The sequence below is a fragment of the Tenrec ecaudatus genome, chromosome 2 (genome assembly GCF_050624435.1).
Source record: "Tenrec ecaudatus isolate mTenEca1 chromosome 2, mTenEca1.hap1, whole genome shotgun sequence".
Lineage (NCBI taxonomy): Eukaryota > Metazoa > Chordata > Mammalia > Afrosoricida > Tenrecidae > Tenrec > Tenrec ecaudatus.
The window spans coordinates 109,161,920-109,189,726 of NC_134531.1; the positions used below are offsets into that span (position 1 = coordinate 109,161,920).

The 27,807-nt window shown below is 40.4% G+C and overlaps 1 protein-coding gene across 1 annotated transcript in view; it reads right to left on the reverse strand.

Moving 5' to 3' along the window:
• FBXL17 (F-box and leucine rich repeat protein 17) overlaps positions 1-27,807 on the reverse strand; it is a 573,986-nt gene that overhangs the window by 25,015 nt on the left and 521,164 nt on the right. The window lies entirely within an intron of this gene.

The window sequence follows — 27,807 nt, forward strand, 5'->3', positions numbered from 1 at the left end:
TTGCCAAGGGACACTCATCCCCAGGGAAAAGAACCTCATTATCAGCTTTACCCATGACCAGATTACCTTCAGTTTCAGACACTCAGGTCTATGAGAGGAATTCATATACCACATTATAAAAAACCCAACTAGTAACTAGAATTTACCCCAGAAGACTTTTCATTCTTTTTCAAGTAGAAAACCCCCACACAAACACCATCTTGAGGTGTATTATACGACTGCATGTGAATTTATTTACCGATTGGCGTAATTTTTTCCATCTGTTCCTGAACTGTAAAATACAAGAATATATAACATTTTTCACATCAGTCCTTCTTGGGACTGTTGGAAATTAAGAGTACATTATATATACAGTTGAATTTAATTGGTACCATGTTAGAATGGAGTCAAGGGAATGCATTTGTTAGGGTGAATCTCCTTCCCACATCAGCAGTCTTCCTTCTATTAATATTGAAAATGAAGCCTGTCCTCTGAGCACTCTGACAGTCTCTCAGGCTCCCCTGGCTGTTGCATGTTGTCCCATACCAAAGTGCAGGTGGTTATCCCATAATCAAACACGTGCAAAGAGCCAGGACCCATCATCCTGTCAGAGAGCAAGCGCTGGGTGAATGAGCCGCTTTTCTATGGACTTTTCATCTGATAGACAGAGACACCTCCACACTTACCAAGCAGAAAAGAGATTTTGAACCTCCAGCCAGATGAAGTTTATGGTGCATTTGTTTGTGAATGAAAACAACATCAGACGTGAAGGAGAGAGAGACGCTGTGTTAAGTATCGCCTCGTTCTTAGAGCGGATGAGTATCTTTCTGCAGCATGGAAGGGGGGTAACATTTCCCAGGTCAGGACGGTGCTGACAGCACGGGCAATCAAAGCAGAGTGAATCCTTCCAGTAAGAGTTCACTCTTACAGCCCACAGATAAAAACCCTGGGTAAAACCTCTTGGTGGAGCTCTGCTGGCAGTTCATGATGGTGCTTGTTTGTTTTACTAGAAAAGTTAAATGTGTGCATTTCATTATCAAAACACTTCCAGACAACCATAAATTAAAAATGTATAAAGCCAGGGGTAATCACAATCCCAGTTTATTTTTCTTTTCTGGTGGAAAGGCTTTTTTTTTTTTAAGTTCTTTATGCCACTGGCTTCTTAAGGTTCTCATCTCTGCACACATACTTTGGCATTTACTATTTTCCAATGGTTGGGGGTAGGTAATAGGCCAACTACCAAAAGTTTGCTGAAATGGTCTGAAATTGTACTTTTGTGTGTAATGAGAATGATCTCCCAGGTTAATTCCAGGAAAATCATTGTTCTCCCTGGTATTGTCATAACCTTCATTGGTTATGACGCCCTGAGGATCTCCCATGATAAATGAAGTATGAGATACACAAAAGAAATTTCTTTCAATACAAAGTCCTCAAACTGTGATTTCAAAAACAAAACAAAAAAACAAAGTACAAGTTGCCGCACGGCCCCAGGTCGGCAGAGTGTGTACTCTGTGCGCCTGTGCGCATGCTGGACCCAAGCACGTACTCTTCAGCAAAGGGGGGCGCAAAGGACATGCCAGGGTTTCACAGGCTGCTTCACACACAAAGCAGAACACTTGATTGGGCTGGGAAGAGCATAGGGGCTGCTTTTTCCTCATTTGCCCCTTTGTTGTCCAAATTAAAGCAAACCATAAGTAAGAGCACTGAAGATACTGAGAGATCTGATTTTGGCTTTGTGAAAAATTTTGTATTTACTGAAATCAAAACCAAACTCGATTGATCTTTTACTCACATATCCATTCAACAACCCCCTAAAGGAGTACATTAGAGTTAGTCCTCTAATACCTTTCTTTTCCTCTTCTTTTTTCGCTATTTCCAATATGCCAGGCAGTGGGTTAAGAATTTGAGGGGCATTGTTTCATTTAATTCTTCTAGCAACCCACCCTGTGCAGTCTTACTCTGATTTCCAGTTTAAACACACGAAACCGAGGCACAAAGAGAGACTGGCTACGAGTGCTGACAAATAGCAATAGAAGAGTGAGAGAGCTGACCTCTTCTCCAGGCCCTGCATCAGTTCTGATCTAAGGAAGCGGAAACCTGGGCCAGGCGCCTGGAGGTCCTGATACGTGGAGCACAAATGGCGTGGAACTACGATGGGGCTCCAATACTGGGCTGGGTCCTGGGGAATACAGAGAAACACTGAGCTCTGAGGCCAGCTGAAGGTGGGCGTGTGAGGGTGGTGGTGGGGCGAAGTGGCCGTGTAGTTGAGAGAATGGACAAATAAACACTAGTAAAACACTAGCACAACTCCTCATCCTTCCAATCTCGAGTACAAGGGCAGTTTCTCTGAGTTAATCGCCCATTTGCTGTTACCATTTACCACGTAGTTTGTTTTTATGCTAGTCTCTACCATTAGCGTGACATCTTTCATTCATTGCTGTATGCCCACCACCTACTATGTGTCTGGTATATAGGAGGCTCCTAGAAATATTACTTGAATACCCCAATGACTACACGTGCTTAAACAAGTCTGTTATGGGCATGCCAAGGGGACAGGGGTAGCCCTCTCGGCCGCAGGAGAGGAGGAGGAGCAAGGGCAGCTGCACCGAGGAGCCGAGCTGGGTCCTGAGGGATAAGTCAGGCGAGGGCAAGGTGTCGAGCTACGGAAACAGCACACGTAAAACTAGACACATGAAAGAGAAGGGGCACTGCAGGCCATGCTGGGGGTTGGAGTGAAGCAGAACAAGGAACTGACGAGATTCACTCATTCCACAAGTCAAGTCACTCAATGTTGGCTGAGTGGCTGGGTTAAGTTTGTGGATACAAAGAGTGGCAAAAACAGCGTCCTGACTGTGAGGAAGCTGTGACCATAGCAAGGGAGACACTCATAGAGCCTTTGATTCCATAATATATGCAACTCAGCATAATTTTATCTCCCTCTGAATATAACCTGCTTTGGAAAGCTTGTCTTTGTTGGTAACTGACTAGCTGTGAGATCTATAGTCCGGCACAGTCTCAAGTCCAGGTCCAGCCTCACAACTCAGTAGATGTTGGACCACAGGCTTCTCCAGTTGGCAGTAGGGATGCTGCTGATCTACTCTGCCTCCTTCAGAGTCGGGTTGAGGTTCAAATGAAATAATCCACATAAAGAACTTCACACTAAGGAAATGCAATGATTTGGGATTAGGGGTGGGGGTGTGCTGGGGAGGCTAGTTCCCCAAACCACCCTACATCCTACAGTGCGGTGGCATATATGAAATGAACAGTTCTGAAAAACAAAAAGCTCTGGGCGATGAACCCATTATGTAAGTACTTAAATAGCACTGGAGTTGAGTTCTTGAACTGCAGATTCCCCATCAGTGATCATGAACCTGGTAGACCACACCTGGGCTGAAAGGGTTGTAAATGTAATGCATGTTTACCATTTTCATTAGGGCCCTTGACACATCACAATGGTATTTACCGAGCGTTGAAAAGGGATAAATTATGCAAGGGTAACTCCTAATTCCGGTGCGATTTTAATATGCCATTTTTATGTGGTAAGCGCAACTCATAAGGCACGTTCATTTTTAAAGATTACACAGACTACTCAAAACTGTAGTTCTGAAAGGTACGCGTTGATCAAGCCATACGATAGGCGTTTCCACAAGCAGAGAGGTGAGAGGCAAAGAGAGGATCTGGAGTCACAAGGTACTTCATTTGCTTTTTTTCTGAGAGGGCAATACTTCATAATGGCCAAGAGTAAATGACAACAGACTTGAGGGTCAAAGTGTACACATAAGGGAAAGGTTTTCTAATTATGACTCAAAATCCAGAGACAAAAAAAGGAAAGATGGACACATTACACTAAAAAAACACTTGTAAGGGGTAAAAATAAAGTCAGAAGATGACTGTTAGGGTGGGAGAAATCAGTCCCAACACATAACGCTGGCAGAGAGCTAACGTCTCTAGCACATAATGAACACGGACAATTAGGCGACCACGGGAAAAATCACTGATATAAAAATACAACAGGAGACATGAACTGACAATTTACAACAAAATGTATGAAAACAGCTTTAAATATTTGAGTAAAATTTCAAACGGAGTCACAATTAGCGACATGTTAAACTACACTGACACACCATTTCGGATCAATTAGACTGGGAAATGTGAAGCATCTGACAGCATGGTCTATTGGTGAGGCTGTGAAGGAAAAAGCACTTTATGTATCACTGGAGGGAATGCGGACTGGAACAAGCCTTCTGGAGGGGCATATTTGGCAGTATTTAAGAAAAACAGATATACACTTAATTTTTGAACAAGGTACTCTGCTGCTAGGAATCTACCCAGAAGATATAACGACTCAAAGTTTCATAATGGATGCAAACAACCTAAGTATCATAGATGTATGGTTGCGTAAACAATGCTACATCCACAAAATGTAATATTATGCAGTTGTAAAAACAAGGGGGTGGGCAAGATCATTATAACTAATTTGGAATGATTTGCACAACATTAAGTGGAAAAGGCAAAGCACAGAATAGTAAGTTCGGTGTGCTATGATCCTTTATGTAAGGCAAAGGGAATATAAGAAAAACGATGTGTCTGTGCTCATTTGTGCAAAAGGAATATAGGAAAGACCAACCCACCCCCACCCCCCAAATTACAAAACTGCCTCTACTGGCAGTGGGTGAGAAAGGACGGGAAGGGGGTAAATAATTACAGGGGTGAGGAAGAGGCACATTTTACTGAGTATTCCTCTTTCTATAGCTTTTCCCTCTCTCAATAATTGTTTCCCATACTCCCCAAATGAACAGTCAGAATCAGTCAGGACTGAGGGAGGGCTATGAAATATAAGTAACAATGAAGGAAACGAACTGTATTGTAGATGACTGGAATATGCAGATGAATAATAGTGTCATGTTGAAGGAGATGGGAAATGAAAGAAATTAAGAAAAACCTTATTCTGACTGCATGCTGTAAGGAACAGAAAAAATGAAGCAAAGAGTATAGATCAGCTAGTGAATCTATTTGTTACAGGCCCATGAGTTAGTAATTCATTAACTACGTGTCATCTGGAATTCTATTTGAGAGCCAACATTTTCATTGTCTTATATGCTTGAGTATGTGTGTGTGTGTGTGTGTGTGTGTGTGTGTATACACACACACGGGGATTTTGAAAAATCTATAGAAAATGGAAATGAAAAATTAATGGAATTTTCTCATGAACTTTTCAAAGACCCCTCTTCAAATGCATGCTTGTGAGTATGCCCCCCCCCACACACAGATAACTATGGAAATATATAGGGTATATGTACATGCAAGAGCTCTGCAGTGGAATGGTAACATGTTTGGCTGCTAACCAAAAGGTTTGCAGCTTAAACTGACCAGCCGATCTATGGAAGATGTATGTGATAGTCCTTCTGTAAAATTTACAACCTTGGAAAACTTAATGGGGCAGTTCTACTCTGTCTTAGATGATTACAATGAGTCAGAGTCGATGGGTTTTAGGTTGGTATGTTTCCTAGCTCTTTGTTCCGAGTTAGCCAAGGAGCAATGGTATCTGGGCAGTCATAATCTACTGGCAGCCAGGTCTTAATCTCTAAATATCATTCACCAATAGAAGCAGTCACGACTTCTCCGAGAAATGGATGATTCCAGCGCTGAAGCAGGTACAATACAAGAGGCATGTGGAACATCAGGAATATCAGAAGATAAATAAATGTGCAAAAGAGGACGAGGCCACGGTCACAGAGACTTTCTAGCCATATCCAAATAATCCAGGAACCGGTTTACTTCGTTCAGGGACTCGGGAATTGGATGTGGAGCAACTGAGTGAGCTGGCATAATAGATGATGCTCTGTTCCCTAGTTTGGTGAGTAACGTCAGGCATTTAACACCTTGTGGGTGGCCTTGTCTCCACTCACCGAGACCTAAAGAGAATGAAGGAAATCAAAGAGTCACAAAGAGACCAGCCCACGGGTCTACCAGTGGGCTTCTACTCGGAGGCCAGAACTAGGTGGCATCCAACTGCCACTACCAGCCATTCTGACCAGAATTGTAACTGAAGGTCCTGAATCACATGGGAGAGAAATGTACAACAAAATTAAAATTTCTAAAAGACAAAGGTCAGGCCTACTGGATTGGTAGAGATTAGAGGAACGAACCCCAAGATGACTATCTTAAGATATTTTAGAATTTGGCACTGAAGCTACTCCTGGATTTTCAGCCAAACAATGGATTTACTTATAAAACAAACAGTATCACCCGTGAGTAAGTAATGAGTTCCCTTAAATAATCAACTAAATGAAACCAAACCACCAACATTTACCCCAAATAAAAAGATGAGAAGGCCAGGTGAGAAAGGAAAACTAGTAAATGTAAACAGAAGGAACAGAAAGGAAATACTGAGAATGCTCACTCAGGGTGAACTGTACCACAAACATTGTACAATGACACTGGGGACCAATGCGATAGAACAACTTCTATAAATATTGTTAAACTGAACCTATTTTGCTGTGTCAAAAAAAGTACGGGGCACGTTAAAAGGACACAGGAGACAAAGAGAAGGGGCTGTCACTGGTCAACTGTGAATAACAGGAGCAGCAACATAAATAATTGTATTAAATTATATAATTTATAAAATAATGATCCATAAGTCCATGCTGACATAAGTAATTGAGGAAATAATTAGGAATGAAAGAGTAGCTTTATCCTTATAGAACAGACCACTGCCAGCGAATCAAATAGGACTCACAGTGACCCCATGAGGGCTTTCCAGTCTATACGTCAATACAGGAGGAGACAGCCTCATCTTTCTCCCACAAAGTGACCGGGGTGTTTGAACTGCCCATGTTAAGATTATCCAACATTTAACCCGCTGCACTACGAGGGCTCCTTTTCTCACAGAATAATCTAAGTTAATAGATGTAGAAAGAATCGGGGAAATTCAAAAGCATCCGCAGGCCAAGACCACAGTAGTAATTGTTGCAGGCAATGACTACCAGTGTGTGTTCAAATCTGTGGGTTGAAGTTGGATGTGTGAGAGAATATTGGAATAAAGAAAAAAAATAATTGATTTTATAATGGAGAGCCCTGGCAGAAACCATGCTGACCAATGATCAAAGCTAATATTACCAGTAACATGTATCGATATCAAGTATCTCCTGATCACGTCTTTGACGTTTTTTGCCACAATGATCAATCTCAATCTATTTATAAGAAAATATCATACAATCCCCATTGGGAAACATTCAACAAAATAATTCACCAGCACTCATCGGAAGGGTTGAGATTGTGAAATACAGGGAAATATGAGGACACGGCATGGATGAGAAGTGAAGAGGGGCAGGCGAAGGGCTGTGGTGTAGCGGTTGCTGATCAGAAGGAGGGGTTCGGCCTCATCAGCTGTTCTATTGGAGAAAAGACCTGGTGAGCGGCTCTTGTAATGATTTCAGCTTATGGGTCAGTAGTACTTTGTCCAATAAGAAGGCTGTGAGTCAGAATCCACAGCAACAACAAAGGAGACAGGCTAATAAGATACAATGTGCAATCTCCTAGTTCAATCCTGGAACAAAGAAATGAGGGTGAAAACTGGTAAAACTCAATTAGAATATGTAGTTAATAGTACTGCTTTAATACTCATTTCCTCACTTTGATAACTGTACTATGGCTACCGACATTGTTCACGTTCAGGCTAGCTGGGCGAAGCATATATGTGAACTCTACTATTTTTGCAACTTTTCTGTAATTCCAAAACTGCTTTAAATCAATGAGTTAAAAAATGAATAATACAAAATTTAATAACAAGTGAATGCTCTAGGGTGCTAGAATTACTAGGATAACAGTATTTTTATCCTTCGAGGATGGCATCGATTAGTCAGACCAGATCATTAACAAGGGAACTGCTTATACCATTTTGTTCTTTCCAGTTAGTTCTATCTTCTGCTACGGACCTATACACACCGAGTCAGATCAGTAGAAACGCCCCAGTGCGTGCAAGTATTTGGGTTAAAATTTAACAGTAGGATTAACATCTTTCATGTAATACTTGGATAAAAGCCATTTGCAAAGAAATTTCTTGGCACAGTTACAAAGAGAGAAGCATGAAAAAGTGCTCTTCTTTGAAGAAGCTGTACAGAGGCTGCAAAAACAGAGAAATGACATTTTGAGAGCGAGTTGTTGTTGTGCTGATGTTCACTGTGAAGGCTCGCTTCTCCCCAGCAGGGGCTACAGCAGTGGTTCCTAACCCTGGCTGTTCAGAAGAATCACGGGTGCCGCGTGCAAGTACAGTTGGCCGAGCCCACCCCTGGAGACTCTGACTCAGGAGAAGCTCTGAAAGCTCATGTGATCCCGATGTGCAGCCAGGGCTCAGAACCACTGGAACAGAATAACCTAAGACTTGGGCAAAGTCAGTCAGCTGAAAACAAAAGAGCTCACTTTAAAGGACACAAACAGCCTGAAAAGGATATAGATGTTCAGCTAATTTTAAAACAAAACAATTTTTGCCTCTCCAACTGTAGTATATTTCTGTGTATACAATCCAATACTTTTTTAATCTCCTTATTGCTAGTTTGTGTCCTTTGCTTCTATTTTAATATGTTATCATTATCATTTCATTACTAAGTAGCAAACTCAATAGTTACTATATTCTATAGTATTTTTCCAGGTTTCTATTTTTGGTCCAGATCTTTCTTTACTTCAATGAACTTATTTTAACACACATTAGTTTTAACACACACTAGCATTTGCTTCAGATTAGAATTCTCAACATGTCTGCCTTCCCCACTAGACAGAAAAGTCTTCCAAGCAGTAAAAGCAGAGTATGCAATGGGTTTGGTTTTACGTTGAGATGCAATTCTTACTGACGGCTGTTCATGCTTGGTTACTAACAGAAAGGCTGTCAGTTTGATTCCACCCAGAGGAACCTCAGAAGAAAGGCCTGGTGATCAACACCTGATCATTAAAATCCTGACGGAGAAAAGTTGTTCTCTGAAAAAGGTCAGTTACTGTGAGGTGGAATTTACTTGACAACAACCGGTTTTTGTTTCCTTGAGAAATAATATTGTCCATCTTTTTATGGTTCTAAACTTTAAAAAAATCTTAGCATAGTACCTCTCTCTCTCTGCAAATAACTCAGTAAATACCTAATAGATTGCTTAAGAAGGGAAGGTTAATCTGTGCAAATCAATAATCCATGTATCTCAATTTCCAGTTAGCCTACACTTGTTTATCTCCGCTTTTAAATTCTGTTTTAAATATCTTACCATGGGCCAAATCAGTGACACTATAAACAGAAGGACCTTATGCTCCAGGAAGATGATTGAAAAGATTCTCAACCATAAAATAACAAAGATGTCTCTAAGGTGAACCAGAGGCAGATAGATAGAAAACAGATTTAAGAACAGCGTTTGGGCTCACACTGAATCCTAGCTCCAATTTAAGAGCAATTGGTTCTTAGGGCATGGTTCTGTGCAGTATGCGATCTCATGAGGAAATACAGAAGATATAGGTGCCACAGTAAGTGTGGGAAAGAAAGTAGATGGTGTCTGGCTATCAGAAGGAATCGCATCTGGGGTCTTCAAACGAGCAGTCGTCTAAGTGAGATGTCAACTAAGGACACGTGGAAGAAGCACACCGACATCTCTGATGAAAGGATTGTAAATGATACAATGCCACTCCAAAGGAGGGACTGGTATCTGACCTAAATTGTGAAATTCTGGTTTGCAGAAGGCTATGGGTGGCAGTGGAAAGCTGAAAATACATTTGCAGGATGTACATATGAAATAAGCCTCCAGTGATCTCCTTCTGATCATAATTGAGCAATGGGAATAACCTGGTGATCAGACAGAGTATTGGAAAATGACAACTCTGACTAGAATGGTTGAAATCTTGTCATTTGATTTCCCTATCAATGCACTTGGAGCTTGATTTGGTGAATGTGAATATATATTTTGTGAAAAAAAAAATATATATATATATATATATATAGTGAATATATATATATATATATTTCTTTTCAGTATGGGGTAATTTTGTTATTGTTGGCAGCATTCTTGACTCTTTTGTTACATATTTTTTCCTACTTTTTCGGTATGTGAAGCCTAGGTTGAGTGAATCTATAGACAATAATTACAACAAAGGTTCTGGGGGGCGTTGCAGGGCAGAAGGGGTGGAACAGAGAGCTGATCTCAAGGAGCACAAGAAAAAAGGAAAATGATTGGTGGAATAGTATAAAATCTGGATTCTGTCCTAATAAAATGAGTTTTTTTTTAAGGGAAAAAATTAGAAAAGGTTCACACACAAAAAAAAAAAAAAAGGGTGAGGGGGGTAGGCCAAAGGTGATGTAAGATGACAGCATAGCTTACAAACAACAGGGGCTTCTCCATGTAATTAAAGCAAGGGGATAGAAAAATCGGGAACAGTAAAAGAAATTCAGCCTACCCTCTGGAGATATGACATTTAAAATAAAGTAAATTCCAGAAAATAAATAAGGTTATAGGAGACTTGTAAAATACTTAGGAATTGTAGAAATTCCCAAGTCTGTGGAGCAGATGCTTTGTTTAGGACCACAGAGTTTCTTATATTCAAGTGAAAGATAAACATAATAAAAAAGCTCAACACGGCAAGTGGCATTAGAGTGAAACCTTTGAAATGTACTCGCGTTCTGAGGCACTGCAAGCAGAGCATGGCTTTTCCATCACTCTGCGTACAACATGCAAGGGCGGTCTGACTCACAAAGGGAGCAGCTGCCTGTGGCCCTTGACCTTTGGAGGGATAGGCTCTTCTGCACTAAACACCCAGAAACGGAACCGCGGACGCCATCATTATTTATAGGCTGCATCTGCTTTCCTTCCTGTGTGATAAACAAGTTAGTAGAAAAGCACAAGTCAAAGAGAGAATCCTTTAAAAATGCCTTTTCTTCACACCAGGAGCAAGGGTACCCATTCTCCCCCTCCTTTAGCCCTTCTCTCTTGGTTTGATTTTACAAGCTGAGAGGGGCGCGTCTGGCCGGGTATGCTGGGACTCTTTCAGATCGTGTGACTTCCGAAAATGCAATGAACACGGGGCAAAGAGCTAGCCTACAGGGAACTAACGGATCCACTGGTTACAGTGGTGTGCTTGTGGCAGTCAATCCGTCGAGTGGTAGGATGCCTGACAATCCCTCTTATTAAATCGGAGAATGCAGCAGGAGGATAAAAAGCCCTCACCACCCTCACATTCACCAAGAAGCGGCAATTCCTGGTTCACGGGGTTCTAGATTCAGGCGGCATGAGTGCAAATTACTTGTTAAGAATTACACATCCCTTTTAAAACCCTGACATTAGATTAGATTTCCGAACTTGATGACTTTATAAGGAGCCATGGTGGTGTAGTGGTTGTGTGTTTGGCTGCTAACCACAAAGTTTGCAGTTTGCCTCGACCAGTTGCTCCACAGGAGAAAGATGAGGCTTTCTGCTTCCATGAGATTTACGGAGGCAGTTCTACTCTGCCCTATAGAATCCACTAGAGAACCTGGGGAAGAGGACTGACAGGGTCTAATGTAAATTTCCGGAGGCCTGTTCTGGTTTCTGGGTTGAGAACGGACTGGAAGGGCATAAGAACAGAAGCAGGAAGTTGATTCGGAAGGCTGCTGCCATGATCTAGGCAGGAAATGATAGTGGCTTGGCCCAGGGTTTCCTGACAGTGATGGAGAGAAGAGGCGGAATTCTGGGTATGTTTGAAAGAGAAGTATTTGCTAGTTACTTGGATGTGAGCTGTGAGATGGAGAGAGTAGGTAAGGACATAGTTTCTTAGGTGAGGAAGACATTTCCAATATGAAATTTTACATAGCTGCTGCCTGTGTACCTGCATGTCTGGGTCCTTCTGTCATTAGGTATATATTATATTATATATTCCAAAGCTCACTTTTATTTATTTGTAATAAATAAATAAAATGATGATATTTGTATCATCAGTTCCTAGCATGGGTACTTTTGTTAGTATTTAATATGTGCCCCTTTTAAAATGTGCATCTTGAGGGAAAATCAACACACACTAAGGAAATAAAAAGAGCAAAATGGCAATAAAATCTTTACTACAATTTTACAACTACAACAGCAGCAAAAATAAACAATGAAAATATAAGGTTGCCCCTGTTGATGCTATTTTGTTACAACTAAACACCTCATAAGATTTCTTTTCTTGGTTTGGAGGTTTAGGGTCATGCCTTCATTGGTCTATCCAGTCAATTTGCCGAACATTATTTTAGCATTTCCGTTCTACCTCCCATTTCTGTGGGTAGCACTGGGAGCTTCAAAGCTTGCGAGTGACCATCTCAGATACAACCATTAGTCTGTACTGGCCTGGATCAGCAAAGGAAGGAGACCCAGCACTCAGAGAAGGAAATGCACTGACAGTAGGTTCCCTTGCTGCCATAGACTACTCCGTCCCTTACAGAGGAAACGATGGTGTGTGTCTACCATGACTGAAGGTTTGGGTCAAGGAACCCATAGGTAGATGTTGACCAAAATGAGGAAACCATAGAACGAAATGTAACAGTCTTTGGGAAACCAGGCTTACTGAAGCCAGCAGTACTAGAAAAACCCTTGAATCGAATGTCCAGGAATTCTTTTTACATCTTCAGTTAAAACTATCCCATGAAGTCATCTTTAAATGAAACTGTTTCCATCAATTAAGAAAGAATGTTTGCCCAGAGCACTGCAAGTTTAAAAATGAGTTTTCTAACTGTGAATAAGGGGTGGTGGGGGGCTTACATGTCAGTGTGGGCCAAAGGATGTCGTAAGTGTTTTTGAAAGTTGCTACTGGCTGGATCACTCAGTTTCAGCAGCATGAAACCAAGATCTTGGCTACCATGAATGAATGTTTTTGGCCAATGAAACAATCAATAGGTGGGTCTTGATCAAACTGAGAAAAATCACTGAAGAAAACCCCCCCACCACCACTTCCCATAGCCTATTTCCCCCACCCTGATTTCTCTCCTCACTTTTGGGAATCGCCACCTTTTCTTTCACTGATTTCCCTCATTTTGATCAACATCTACCTGTTGGTTCCTTGACTCAAACCTTCAGTCATGGTAGCATGCATCATCATTTCTTCTTTAGGTGGGGGAGTCGTCCATGGAGGCAACGGAGCCGACTGTCAGTTCATTTCCTTCTCTGAGTGCTGGGTCCGTCAAGCCCCGTCTTTTACCCTTTGCCCCTAGGTAATCTCCAAATTCTGTTCTTTTCAGTGTGTCTTTGTCTTGGTTTGCATCCTTGTAGTATTGCTCTCATACGTCTGTCCTTTTGTGAAGGACTAACTTCACTCAGCATAATGTTCTTCTCCAGGCCCATCCATCTATGTTATGCGGTGCCTTGTGGTTTCATCATTTTTTTTTTACAGCAATACAAGTTTCTTTATTCATTTGTCTCCTAATGGGCATTTGGGCTGTTCCCAACTTTTTGTTATCTTGAACAATGCTGCAATGAACAAGGCAGTTCCTCTGTTTGTCCAGAGCACTGCACTCTTACAAAGAATGATCTATAGTACTTGATTTTACACTGACAAGAGTTCTAAAGCATAGATGAGAACTTTCAGGGCAGAAAGTCTAAATTAATGAACAAAATACAGGTAGAGCTAGTGAGCATAGTGACATAATATGAAATATGTAAAAGATGTCATTGAACTCTTCAAGAAGAAATTGTGAATGGATGTGTATGTGTTGTACATGTTGCCACCCAAATCAAAACAAACAAAATGTTTATCTTCTTAGATTGTAAGAAATTAGAAATAAAACTAAGGAAGGGGTCTCAGATTCTGGAAAGCTCATACTTCTTTATTTTTATTCTAAAACAACATTTAATGAGTAGCCACACTATGCCAATCACTGTACTGATTATAGGTAACCTTTTTTTTTCCACATGTGTTTTTATTTAAAAATTTTCAACAACACACATTTTCCTTTTTTCAAAGGATGTCATAAGTGTTTTTAAAGGTACTACTGGCTAGATCACTCAGTTTCATCTGCATGAAACCAAGATCTTGACATTGGATTTTCTCTCTGATCCAGATGTCCTCAAGGTGAATAAACACATTCACTGGGGGCAAATCCCAATCCCTAAAATCACATGAAATACTGTGAAAAAAAATAAAGCTGTGGACAAGTAAATCTCCAACCTGCAAGTGTAGCTCAGTCAGTCCTCCCCCAGTGAAGCAGAGGAGAACACGCTGCCTGTTGTCCAGGTGGCCCAGTTTAGGTACTTGCACTCATTTTTGCCTATGGAGAGTTATCCCTTAAGAAGAGTAAAGGGAATAAAAATATGAACTTCAAAGCGTTCTTATTTGAGTTCTCAAAATTTAGTGGCAATACTGGATTACACTTTAAGAACACTACATTTTTTTCTCTTTATTTTTTTTATTTTCTATAATCTTCCTATCAAATGCCCTACTCCACTGCTAGATTGCACTTTAAAATGTGTTTTTCCACAAAGCCTAGCAAATATTTCAACTCCTAGACCCAGTAATGGAGCTGGTGAGCCCCACAGACAGATAGGGCTAATGAAAGCCAGGGGGCATGAGAAGTAGAGAAAGTTCACAAGTGGAAGTAACGAAGGAGAGCGAGAGAGGGAAGACACTGAAAGAAAAACAATAGTCTGTACAGAATGAGTATAGGCACAACCGAAAGGAAACTCCTTAGTAGTGGACGTGCTCTCTTGGGAGTTGAAGCCACCCATCCAAGTGCCCTTGCCCACACGTGCAGTGCAGCTCCCGGGGGCTGCTGTACCACAGCATCTCCAATCGGATGGCTTCCAACAACGCACACTGACGCTTTCGCAGTCTGGGAGGCTACAATCCTGACTGCAGGGGCTAACAGGATCACGCTCTCTGCAGACTCCAGCAGAAGAGTCCTTCCTTGCCTTGTGGCAGCACAACTCCAATTGCTGCATCTGTCTTCACCCGGCCATATTCCTGTCTGCTTCTCTTCTCTTCACCTTATGAGGACATCAGTGCTATTGAATGAGGACCTCATCTTAACTACTTACATGGCAACGACCTTGTTTCCAAACAGTGTCTCCTTCACAGATGGTGGTATTCAGATGTTAGCATTCCCTTTTCAGGCATAAAATTCAACCCATGATATGAAAACATACACCCAGACATACTTAAAAACAAACAAAAACCAAAATCACTTCCCTTGAGTCGATTCTGACTCGTTGCTACCTTATTAGGCAGGGTAGAACTGTCCCTCTGGGTTTCAAAATCTGTAACTGACGGGGGCAGAAAGCCCTGTCTTTCTTCTGTGGCGCAGCCAGTTGTTTTCAGCTGCTAGCCTTGCAGTTAGCTTCCCAACTTATAACCCCTATGCCACCCGGGCTCCTGCCCAGACATGCAAATCACCTTCATTTCTTCCTGGACCTAAAGGCAGAGGTAGATTTACCTAGAAAGTAATCAAGGTTAAACATGAGGTTCCCTCAATGTCATGCTCCTTTACAAAAAGCCTGGGACCTAACAAATGGGCTTACATGGTCATATAGTCTTATAAAGTCTACAAAAGTGTGATATTTTTGCATCCCTTTTCTTAAAGAGTCCCTCAAATTGTACAAAGCTCAGGTCTGCAAAAACCCCAAGCCCGTCCACGCCTCAATCTAGAATATTTGGATTTCGTGGGTCTAGGGGTGGATGCCAGGATGTTGTGCATTCTTTTTTATATTTTCCCTCCATGTCTCCAAGCGATTTTGAGACACAGCCACGTTTGGAAATGACTGACGAAGGACTGTAGACTGATCAGTTTAATGAGTCCCTGACATCTAGGTAGTATTTCTTTCTGGAGCTCTGCCACCATTGATTGGGACATAAACCATATAACACTAGTAGTTTGGAAAAAGCTGACAATTGGCAACATTCACTTCCACATTGCAGTGATGAATCACATCACCCACTGTGCGGAGTAATTAACTATCCATTTGTATGTACTGGCTGTAGCCGTATAGGTCTTTTCAATGAGGAAGGAAGGAAATTTGGACATAACATTAACAGTTGTTAATACCAGGCAAATAGAGTAAATTGGATTTATTAAAAAGAGTATGTGTGTGGATTTTTCCCTAGGAGTTGATATAATTTGTCTAGCTTTCTAATTATAACTGGAACAGAAAATGGGTGACCTCAGAGACCTCTCACGGCATCTAATAAACTTTTACTTAGAGGGGGAACATTTCTTGGGTTGGAGAATGACAAATAATTTACTAAGCTTTTCCTGAAAGATAGCTAAAGGTGTTTCACCTATATCCAGCTGATGAATTAGCTTTAGCTAATAATCAGTGTCATGAGACACGAAGAAGCAGCCTGTAATTACTTTGAAAGGAATGAAGGAACAGATCTGATAAAGAAATGGAATCAGCTAATTTCTCTAGTGACGTGCTGAGTGGAGAGAAGCTTACTTTGCTACACACCTACAGGGAGAGAAAAACGGGGCGGTGGTCCTGTCACCTGCCTGGCATCCAGTCCCACTTCTGGTAACAAATCTTTAGTTTTCTTTTCCACAGGAGAATGTTAGCAAAAGATGCCTGCATCCATGACACCGGGTATGTGTGGCTATGCCCCAAACCTGAGGTTGAGAAATAGCATTCACTTGGAGATAAGTGAATCCTGCCTGGAAAATATGAGGAAAACCAACTGGAGCTGACCCATGCAAGGGGGGTTTCCGGAAGAGACTACCATCAGTCCCCGCTAGGTTCAACATTGCGTTTTCGCCTTTTCAAAGCCCTGGGAGTTACCTCATTTCTTTCAACAGATTTCTTTATGTTTTATTTGTTTTGACTAGTAGCCTTTGTTGCTCTATGTTACAATCAAGTGATTTTAATAGCTACAGAAAACTATGTACATGACAACTCATTTGTTCTCCACAACCAAAAAAGTTGCAAAAGGATTCTCGTGGCGAAAGTCCAGCTGAAAGAATTACAACAACAGAAAATATGAGCACAGTCCACTTAACAAATAAACCCACGCTTTGTTTGCTTGCTAGCAGTCATTTTAGAACTTTATTCAGATACATATTAAGATTTTTTTCAATCACTGACTTCATGCAAACAACACACAATTACTTAAAAAATTAAATCCATAAAGCGCACACGTGCAAACACACACACACACACACACACACAACACTCAAATACCCGAAATTCCACCATACAGAAATATCACTGCTAACATATGGTAAGTATCCTTCCAGCACCTTCTGCACAGACAGATTTTTAAAAAGATAAAAATAATTTCAGAAAATTCATATATAAGTATGCATGCTTTAAAAATATTTATTTTTTAACTTGGATTTAACCAAAATAAACTGGATTAAAACAAAAAGAATCACAGATTTTCAGTTCAATGTTTTCTAACCATAAGAGAAAATAACTGTTAAAAGAGTTCATAAGGCAAAGAAAAAAATTATAAGTCTTTAAGAACGTAAAACCTTTAAAAAAAAGGACATTTCCCCTTTTGATCCCCTGCTTCTATGTGTTAGCTATATTATTATTTTTACATCACCAGGCGTTAATCATTCTGCTTTGTAAGCACAATTACCATAGTTGCTTTACACGATTCTATACTTAACTCATGTTGGGGTGGACTTGGGCTTGCTGCTTCTCTCCCTCAGTCACCCATTTCCCTGCTGGCAGTCTTCCACAGCGCGGAAGGCGGCTAATCAGTATGTTTTCCCTCGAATGGCCTCTTCCTTGAGAAATGTATGATGTGAAATGTGAACATCTCACCCTCGTGAAGTGCTGCTTCACAACTAGGGACTCTTGGTAACAATCCAAGAATTGCTGGATGAGCTGATGAGATATTTTTTGTTTCAGATTATTTTTTGTTTTTCAGGAATTAGCATCAATAATGCTGAGAAATATCAAATTATGCAGAAAATTGTTGAACTGTTATAGTTTAATTTCGCCAATATTTCCTGTGTTAATGCGACATGCAAATAAAAGAACGAGTAAAAGAAAGCCGTTGTTTTCAGTGTGACACAGACGGAAGAGAGTTACTTCACTGTGAGTATACCTTGTTTATTTCCCAGTTAGATGGTAAGGGAAGTTTCAAAAGTTCATGAAAAAAATCGCCATTTTCTTTTAATTTCAAGTTCCGCACACTTTGTGAAGGCCCTGCATATACTATTATCAAGTTTCATTTCTCATTTCTTCCTCAGGTTTACATTTGCCTCTATTGTATTAATCATCTATGTGTCTTTCGCTGTATTTTAAATATGGGCTTCTTACTGGTTCTTTCCAGTTCATTCACAACCAACAAAATGAAAGTGGAATGGACTTGAATTTTTAAAATGTGAAATGATAACCAGAACAGAAAAAAAGGAAGCACAAACACCACAGGTGGATGCCCTGCTAGAGGACAAGAATGGGTGCATATTGTAGCAACCAACTCTCCTGACAGGCACAGGTGGAGACAACAACGCCCAGCTCAAAGCTGACAGCAGACGGTGTCACTCTGACTGTATTTCACTCTCTACAATTCTGGAAAGGATCCAATTTCTTGAATTAGACTTCTGAAAGAGATCTTTACACCTCTTCCAAATCTCCCATCCTAGGGCTTTGGCCTGTAATTTTTTTTCCAATTCCACCATCATTCTGGTACACCCATATTTTTCAAATTCAAGTCTGTACCAGTGTTGCTGCCTCTGATAGAGACAGGGAAAGTCATTTAAAGGTCTAAGCACTTGGCTCCCAGCCAATCAGGGACTGTTGATGAATCCAGTCAGTCAGGGACCACCGTTTGAGTCCCCCAAACAAACCAACCAACACAGCCCCGAGGTTAAGAGCCCCTGGCAGACATAAAAAAGGGCCTGCCAGCTCCAGGCAGGGTCTCACTACTCTGGCTCTTTTGGTGGTGCTGACCTGCTGGAGTGGGTGAAGGTCTGTCCCCAGCATATTTTGACTTTACTGTTTAACAAACCTGCTGCATGGTCTCCTCCTATCTGCTTGTTCAGTCTCTGTGTTGCCACCACACCACACAACTGCTCTGGTGGTGCCAGGATCCACCTGCGCCAAAAGAGGTTACCTGTATCCTAGCACTTCGGCACTGACTAAATTGTTAAAACGGGTCCAGCAGCCTATGTCTGCTCCCATAAAGATTTACAGGTTTAGAACCCCTATATAGGATTGCTATAAGTCAGAATTGACTCAATGGCAGTGGGTAGTAATCTATTTCCAGTCTCTGTAGATTTCACTGATCTTGACTTTGGGGGAACAGAATCATGTAGTATGTGATCTTTTGTACCTGGTTTCTTTCATTCAGTGTAATGTTTTCAAGGTTCATTCATTATGTCGAGCGACCAGGCCATGGGAAGGACATCATGCTGGGTAAAGTGGAGGGCAGCGAAATCGCAGGCGACTACCATCATGGGGATGGTGCAGGACAGTGTCTACTTGTGTTGTGCAGCCACTATGGGTCAGACAGCACCCAACAGGGCAGCACCTTTCTAGTTAGTCTTCATTCTTGTATGATTAGTCTGTAGTACCTACATGTAAGTTGGTTTGTATAGGTAAGGAAACTTTTTAAAATGTAAGTTGTCAGCATTGCGATATGCTTTAGCCTTTTTATTTGCCAGAGTATTTTACTTACCATTCAGTAAAATAATACTGGGAAAAACGATACTAGATCGCAGATGCTTACAAGTTCACCATGCATTTCCACGGGACAGTGTCTATAACTCGATGTTTTCTTTGAAACAAATTTGGGACCATTTTTTTTTTAAATAGCTAACACCTTACACTAAATGTTTTTCTTTTAAGGTATTTGAAAGTAAACAAATAAATACCTGGTATTTGAAGAAAAGTGATATTTTCAGTACAGAGGTTGTTTTTACTAAAAGAAAAATATCTTGATGAAATAGCATTGTGTTTCAATGTACTTCATCCCACCCTCTACCCACACATGTAACAACTATTAAATTCAACCAACTACTGTCAGGTTAAGAGAGATAGCTTCAAGAACGCAGGTTATGATTGACAGTTCTCCCAAATAAGTCCTATCATAAGTATTTATATATATGCAGTTATAAACAAAATATTATGACTTTATGAAATGCAATTTATCCTGGGTGATAACAGCTTTGAAAGGTAAAAGTTCGAATTTAAACATTTCTAGATCTCTGAAATTTTATGCTTCCTGTAAAAACAAACTGCTCCAACTCCAGGATATCAGATAATACTTTGCTCTGTCTACTAATGATTTCACTTTTTAAAGAAATGCATGTAGCCCAAAATAATCACCGTGTGCTTTAAAATTATATGTGTACACGAACTACAGTCCTAGGAAGAACTGCTCAGATGCTAAAGAGATGAAAGATTTAGAATAACATTGCATCCCAAAGGCTTCTTTTTAAGTCCTTTGCATTCAATGAAGCTTCTCATAAGGGTTACTAAATTCCAGGTGATGATATCTCTTTTTTAAGGCGTCCAATAAAAGAAGCAAGTTGCTTCCTTAGAAGGGAATTAGATAAAGTGCAATGTAGTTAATTCCTAGAACTACACTGAATAGAATAAGCCTCTATGGAGAGAGCATTGCGTCTCGGGGGATTAGCAGATTTGTAAAGCTACTATCCCTTATAATGAAGGGCTTATCAACTGCAAAATATTTTCAATTATTTCACTCAGTGTACATTATCACATCCATGAACATAAGCTACATTGCAGCCTGTAATAAAGCATGCTGCTGTTGTGCTTTCACTCCTTTTACAAGACACACATAATTCCTACTAAGCAGGCTTCAGCACACTATGAATTACTGACCCAGGGAGAGCACCGTCTCATGGGTTTGGTGTTGTCGGGAAGCGAGGAGCTTGGTGTGCGATTTTCAAACAGCAGCCGCTCACTGCTCTAGAGTAGGTTCATGTACGTGAAAGTCTCACTTCTGCAGATCAAAATGGTTAAATATCAGTTACTTGAATATAGTAATAGAGTGAATATAGTAAAAGTGTCTCATTTTAACTAATTCGGAAAGAAACTATTTTGGAAAGTTTTCGTGGTCTTCTAAAGTAGCATTTATTGGACCACAGCCAACATTCCATGAGGATTGCGCTCCTAGGGTGCCAAGGGCTTCTGAGTGAACCCAAATACCTCTAGGGTCACACACGTGACGTTTAGGTGTGCAAGGCTGCTGTCCTACATTATTCTGCCACCCTCTGTTGCACATCGCCCATAGAAATATTCTTCCCTTCCAAAAAAGAGTACTCACTCCCTTTCAGTTTATACCCCTTGGTCCTCTAGGCCTTCCGCCGATTCCACATTGTTGGTGGAAAATTCAGATGCACTAAAGAGTTGGTTCCCTTTTTCAGCCGGCACTAGAACACACACACACACACACACACACACACACACACACACACACACACACACACAGTCAGAGATAAAGGGTCACCAACTCTGGACTTCTATATTGGGAGAAAATAGGGAGTGGCGGGGACTGTGGAGACCTGAATCCCTTCCTTAAAAATGTGTGGAGACAAACTGGATATTGACATAACAGTGGTGCCAATCTAAACTACACAGAACTAATGCCTTCTGGAACAGGAAACCCATGCTAGATCTTTAGTTCTTCAAGAGAGCTTGCAATATACATACATTTACATATGAACCACTGGCTACTGAAGTGTTGGCATCTAAATCACACACACACACACACACACACACACACACACACACACACACACACACACACACACACACCACCCCACCCCAAACCCTGCAGATGAACATCGTGGGGCTAGACAAAACACTGTGGAAGGATATGGCCCATGGGCAGCTGCTCTCATGATTCCTGTTCTACGTGGTGGGTTTTTTTTTTCTTTCAGTTTTCTATTACATTTTTGCTTTGAGGACTAGCGGCCCTGACCTAAGCCTGGGCATTTTCAATTGCCTCATATGCATGTGAAGAGTATACTTTGACTGAAGAAGAATCATGCATCTTTCTGAACTGTGGTGCTCGTGAAGAAATTCAAAGTACCATGGGCTGCCAAAAGAACAAACAAAGCCTTCTTGGAAGAAGTACGAATGCTCCTTAGAGGCAAGCATGTCGGGACTTGGTACCAGGGCTTGGAAATGTTCTCAGGAAAGACCAGCCGCCTGACCGACCGACTGACCAAACTCACTGTGGTCGTCGAGTCAATGCTGACTCTTGGTAACCCCTGTGCATTTCAGAGACGTGGCTGTTTACGGGAGTCCAAAGCCCAGTCTTCCACCCTGGAAAAGGGCATCATGCCTGGTAAATTAGAGGGGCAACAAGTGGCTGCAACAATGGGCTCCAACACAGGAGCCATCGAGAAGCTACTGCAGGCGCAGACAGCGTCTACAGGGTTGCTAGAGGTCAGCGCCAACTCCATGGTACCAAGGCTGACAACAACACCATTCCGTTTCGCGCCTTACCTGTGCTGCGATGGCGACTTTAAAGTGACTACTCCGCAGGTGGCTGGACAGCTAAGGTAGTCAGGCAGTCACACTGTCAAATGTGCTTAAAACAGGAATAATGTGCAACGTTTTAAAAACTACATTTTAATTGACTTTACTGATTATAATACGACATCATGGGTAGATTCTAAAGAAGCATTTATTATTGGTACACTACAGTGATTAGAAGAATTTCTGGGAGTGCTTCCGGGGAGGCATTGAGCCGCTAACCACAAGGCAGGTGGTTCAAACCCACTAGCTACCCTGCAGAAAAAAAGTGAGGCTGCCTGCTCCCATAAAGCTTTACAGTCTTGAAGACCTCTCTAGGGCTGCGAGGGGTGGGGATGTGCTCAGCGGCCGTGGGCTAAGTACTGCGATAGGAGAAGCAAAGGGTCAGGCCATAAGAGCAGCTGCCACTTATGTTATCCTATCACAACATGCCTTTTTAGAGTAGACATTGCCATCAAAATTATTGTCCCTTGTACCTAAGCAGAGGCGCTTTTCTTCCTCCGGGAAAGCAGCTGCCTGAAGATGATGTGTTCATGAAGACTATCTAAAAATATCTTTTAGTATTTTACCTCATATACATTTATTTAGTTTTTTAAAGTTCTTATTATGGAAATTTAGAAACAAAAGTACAAAAGATTTTATGCATGTACTTTGTGGTATCTATTTTAATTGCACAAAGTGTCTTTTTAAATAACTTGCAGGCTTTTGGTTTGTGTTCTAGTTGAAGTTGGTTGATAATTGATCTCCAGACAATTGAAATTTTACTGTAGTTTTCATAGGGAAAACAATTCACAGTACCGATGGAATAAAAAGTGAAGAGGACAGATACTTTGTGTTTTGTCTTAGATTTATGAGACTAAAGAATTTTTCTTGTGTATTTCTCTAACCTCTATATATTCCAAAGTGAAAGCATGAATTCATTTTGATTAAGCATTATGGTCATAACTTGAGTTGTAATCTATGCTCAAAAAAGATTCAGGCAACAGATTTCTGGCAAAAATTTCACATTTTATAAACCTGATTGTCAGTTTTTCCCACCTCTCTTTGATTCTTTGCTTTGGTTTTTCACTTTAAATAAATTTTATCTTCCCTGGATATTAATACCTTTGAATGAAATGACTAATGAGGAGTCAATGAAGGTATATTGATATTGATAGTAGTAATCATATAATGATCACTGAAAAATTGATTTATTGATCATTTAAAAAACTATAAAGACATTTCTTCCTTTTAATAACATTGTAAAGTATATGCTTAAAATATGAAAAATTTCCATTTCATAGAGTGAAATTGGCCATTTCAATAGGTTAGTCCAGTATGTGATTCTTACATAAGCCTCATGTTACAGAAAAGGAAACTGAGAGGAGAGAGTGGTACGGTGCATTCAAGACCATGTAGTTAGTAAGGAAGCTAGGGCCACCCTCAGCAGGTCTACTCGGTCTCTAAAGCTGTGTTCTCCATATCAGACAGTCACGGTGGGAGCATCTGATGACAGGTGCAGATAGAACAAAGGGCAAATAGTGGAAGATAGCCCATTATCTACAAGAAATGTATAGTTTTCTCAGTGAGAAAACAGTATCCAAATTCTGTGAGGTACCATAGAAGCCATCATCACAGAGAGTATTGAATGATGACATACATATTTTAAAAAGTATGTAATCCAAACTCAAGTCTTTATTCAACAGTGCCCTGCTCAATTTCTCTGCTTTTGTCTATTCAGCAAGAAGAATCTTGAAATAAGATATGAAGAATACCTTTCAGATTGTCATGACAATATTTGCATTGTGAAATATAATTAACACTTGAAATATACTGTGCAAATGAGACTTCAACATTCTTCACATACATTCAGTTAACAGATATACATGTATATTGCTAAGTATTGCCGGCACCAGGTTAACTTGACCATATAGTACATGTAAACTTGAACACATAGAACTACGTATGTGTGTTCATGTGTGTGTGTACCACTCCTTTGGATATATAGATGAGCTATAACTCAATAAGACTACTTTCAAGCCTTTGTCCATCTGGAATTATTTTTATAATGGAATTTCATTTCATATTTTTGGGGTGGAGACTTGCCTTTTAATAAATTCTATATGGTTCATATTTTCTCTGGGCCTCACCTGCCTCAGGCAGCTGCAGCCTCCCATGGTAATTTGTGGGTCTACCTTTGTGCATATGTGCCTCTGGGCAACATTTCCTGAGAACGAAGTATGGGACTGCAGACAAAACTCAGCAGGAATATAAGGGCATGACCACGTTGGGAACCAATCTAATATTATGCCCAAAGGAATTGAAAAGGAAGAGAGGCAGACTGCCTGCCTAGAGCAAATCTTTTTTTTTTTTTTCTCTCTCTCTCTCAAGGAGTTTAGAAAATCTGGTTAAATTCCCTGGATCCAAATGTATATTTTGACCTTTCTTGAAAACTAGATGACAGGCCAGTCAAGTAGTGAGAATAATATCTACTCATATGTATATTTTCAAAATCATTTTCTTTAAACACCACAGGTATTCAAAATGTGTGTAGCATGACATGCAAAATATAAATAAAGCATATTCAGTGTGTACTACTTGAAGCATTATATATTAAAGCATAATGGATAAAATGGGTTTAAAAAAAGATTAAATAGGAGCTAAATCAACTTATTACCTCTTTGTGTAAAATACAATGAATGAACATAGTAACATTAAAAGGAGGATCATTTATCAGTAGTTATTACATGGTATCATATGCTAAATGCTTTTCTACAGTTACTCAACTAATCCTCATGTCATTCTTGTGGGGTAGGTCTTATTTGTATCATATAAATAAAAACTTTTTGCCTTAAAACTGTGGGTCTTAAGACCATGTGGAGTAGAGTAACAATGTGGACGAGGGGGGGTCACAAAACACTTGTCAACAGCAAAAGGTTTCTGATGCACAGTGACTAAAAATTAATTGAAAATCAAACACGTATTGAATCTTAGGTGTTTCTGGCAGTGTTTGCCCATACTGCCCATTTATCAGGCAGAAACAAGTCATGAGTAGAAAGAGTTTAAGAAGCCCTAGTAAAAAACAAAGAAGTTAACCTTAAGTTGAGACTAAGTAACTTCTTCAAAGGGCCATAGTTAATAAGAGACAGGCCCGGAGACTACATCTCTTTGACTCTACCAGACTCCAACATCTTAAGTTAAACTACTGGTTCATTGGATAAAACTCATAAAGGTAAGAAAGAAAAAAAAAAAAGGCTTAGGTAGAGAGAATATTTCAAGGACCATGGCCTATAAATGTGAATTCTTACTGAATAATAAGACTAAAGTGGCCAAAGTGATTTAGTTAAAAGCAATTAAGGAGCTGGGATACCTTTCATTTAGACAATATGGAAAGGAAAGCACACATTTATAAACATTATGCAACATTTGGAAGCTTAAAATCCTACAGTACCAGGACACTTAAGTTTCTGTCCCTTAGGCATAACTCTACAATAGTTTCCACTTTGCATGGAGAGTATCCTGGAATGCAAGGGCAGACATTTCCTAGTCAGACACGGGGAACATAGTCAACATTCAAGCCAGAACTACTCTCTTGGTAAAACAGATGAAACTCCCACGGCATGTACAGTGAATCACTGATGAATGGGGGAAATATTAATAGCTAATTTGCACATTCCTGCCCTTTGTCCTTTACCTGTCCTTGACCATACCATCCATTTACACTTCCCACCTCTACCTTGTAAAGATCTGTGAAGTGTGACCATATGAATTACTAAGAATGGTCTCAACGATGGCTACGTTGAAGGAGATGGCAGTTCTAGTATATTAGTTAAATATCAGACATCACCCTGTGTGCCTGACAAAGTGATGCTCCAGTTGCAAATGACACACCTGCAGGCAAGCTATTACACATGTACAGCACGGTTGGGGCAAACACGTCTGCTGAAAACAAACCAAGCAAACTACCCACCAATATGATTTTACCTGGTAGCTCCGATAGCTAGCAACATGCTAAAAACTGCTTGCCATGTACTTTGGTTAATTACACGGATATAGTGGAATATTCACCGATTCTAGCAATATTCAAATACTGTATCCCACATGTAAAGAAATTCACTCCTTTATTTAACAAATAACTATAGGTGCCTACTAAGTTTCAGGCATGTTCTAAGTGCTAGAATATGAAAGAATGAGTTGAGGGGGGACAGTGTAAAAATGTATAAATGATTAAAGTTTTAAAATTCCATACATTAACATTTTTGAAAAGTTGAGGCCATTTGGAAAACTATCTATCTATATGCTTCAAAAAGTTCATGATCCAAAGTAGATTGTAGTGATGACTGCAGCCTTCTTGACAGGATTGAACTACTGACTGCATTGTATGCTATGTTAATTATAACTCAATTAAAAAATTCATGAAAAAAGTTCCATTATATTTTCATTCCATTTTCCCATGAACTCTTTGAAGCCCCCTCATATGTGTATATATACATAAATATAAATGGAGATATGTGAATCCAAATTCTTGTATAAAATTTGTTTTCTATTAAAAATGATGTGTTCAAAACGATATAGGAAGAAATATGCAGAGGCTCGAGTGTAGACTTGACCATGACGCACAAACAGGCTGAGAACTATTTATGAGATCTATGAAGGGCACCAAGAGGAGTACCGGGAAATACACAAGGGCGGCCAGAGGTCAAGAGCACATCACTGAGCATATGCCTCTGTGGGGAAAGCAATGGGCATTGAGGGGAAATGAAGTCCGGGGACTTCCTAGGAGGGTCTTAAAGGCCATTGTAGGAAGCTGGAGTGGAATGTGCTGCCCAAAGGCCTCACAGGTCTAAGCGCGATCTCCATCTAAAATAACTCTTTCTGCTGCTCCCAGCCCATCTTTAGAGGTGGCAGCAGAGCAAGCGGCTTCTGATGGATTCTGCCCTTATGGTGTTATATATGATTAACTAGACCTGTGAAGATTTCACTGGTATACTCCAATGAACAGAAATAGATGTTCAGAGTAATCTGCATTGAGAATCTGGGGGTGGGAATGAACACAATTAAACAGAATTCTCTACTGGGAATTAGTGCAGACCGAGTGAAAATGCGGTGAAAGAAGTCTTTCTAGTCTGAGCACTCTGGAGACTCATGATGAACTCCTGTAAGTGGTTCCAGAGTACTTCATAAAGAGCCACCGAGCCAAGTTTCCATGGAAAGAACCACCATTTGTGCACAGTTCTTCAAGACTGTCAATTTACCTTCAAACAATACCTACTGTATGTGAACAATGTTTATTGCTCAGTAGCTACACATAGCTTCCATAGTCTTTAGAGTTCAGACCATAATTAGCTGCCTTGCATAATAAGCTCATGGAATTGTAGAAAGATGCTTGAATGAAATCATCTTCAAAATCTTGAAACAACAATGAGAGCGA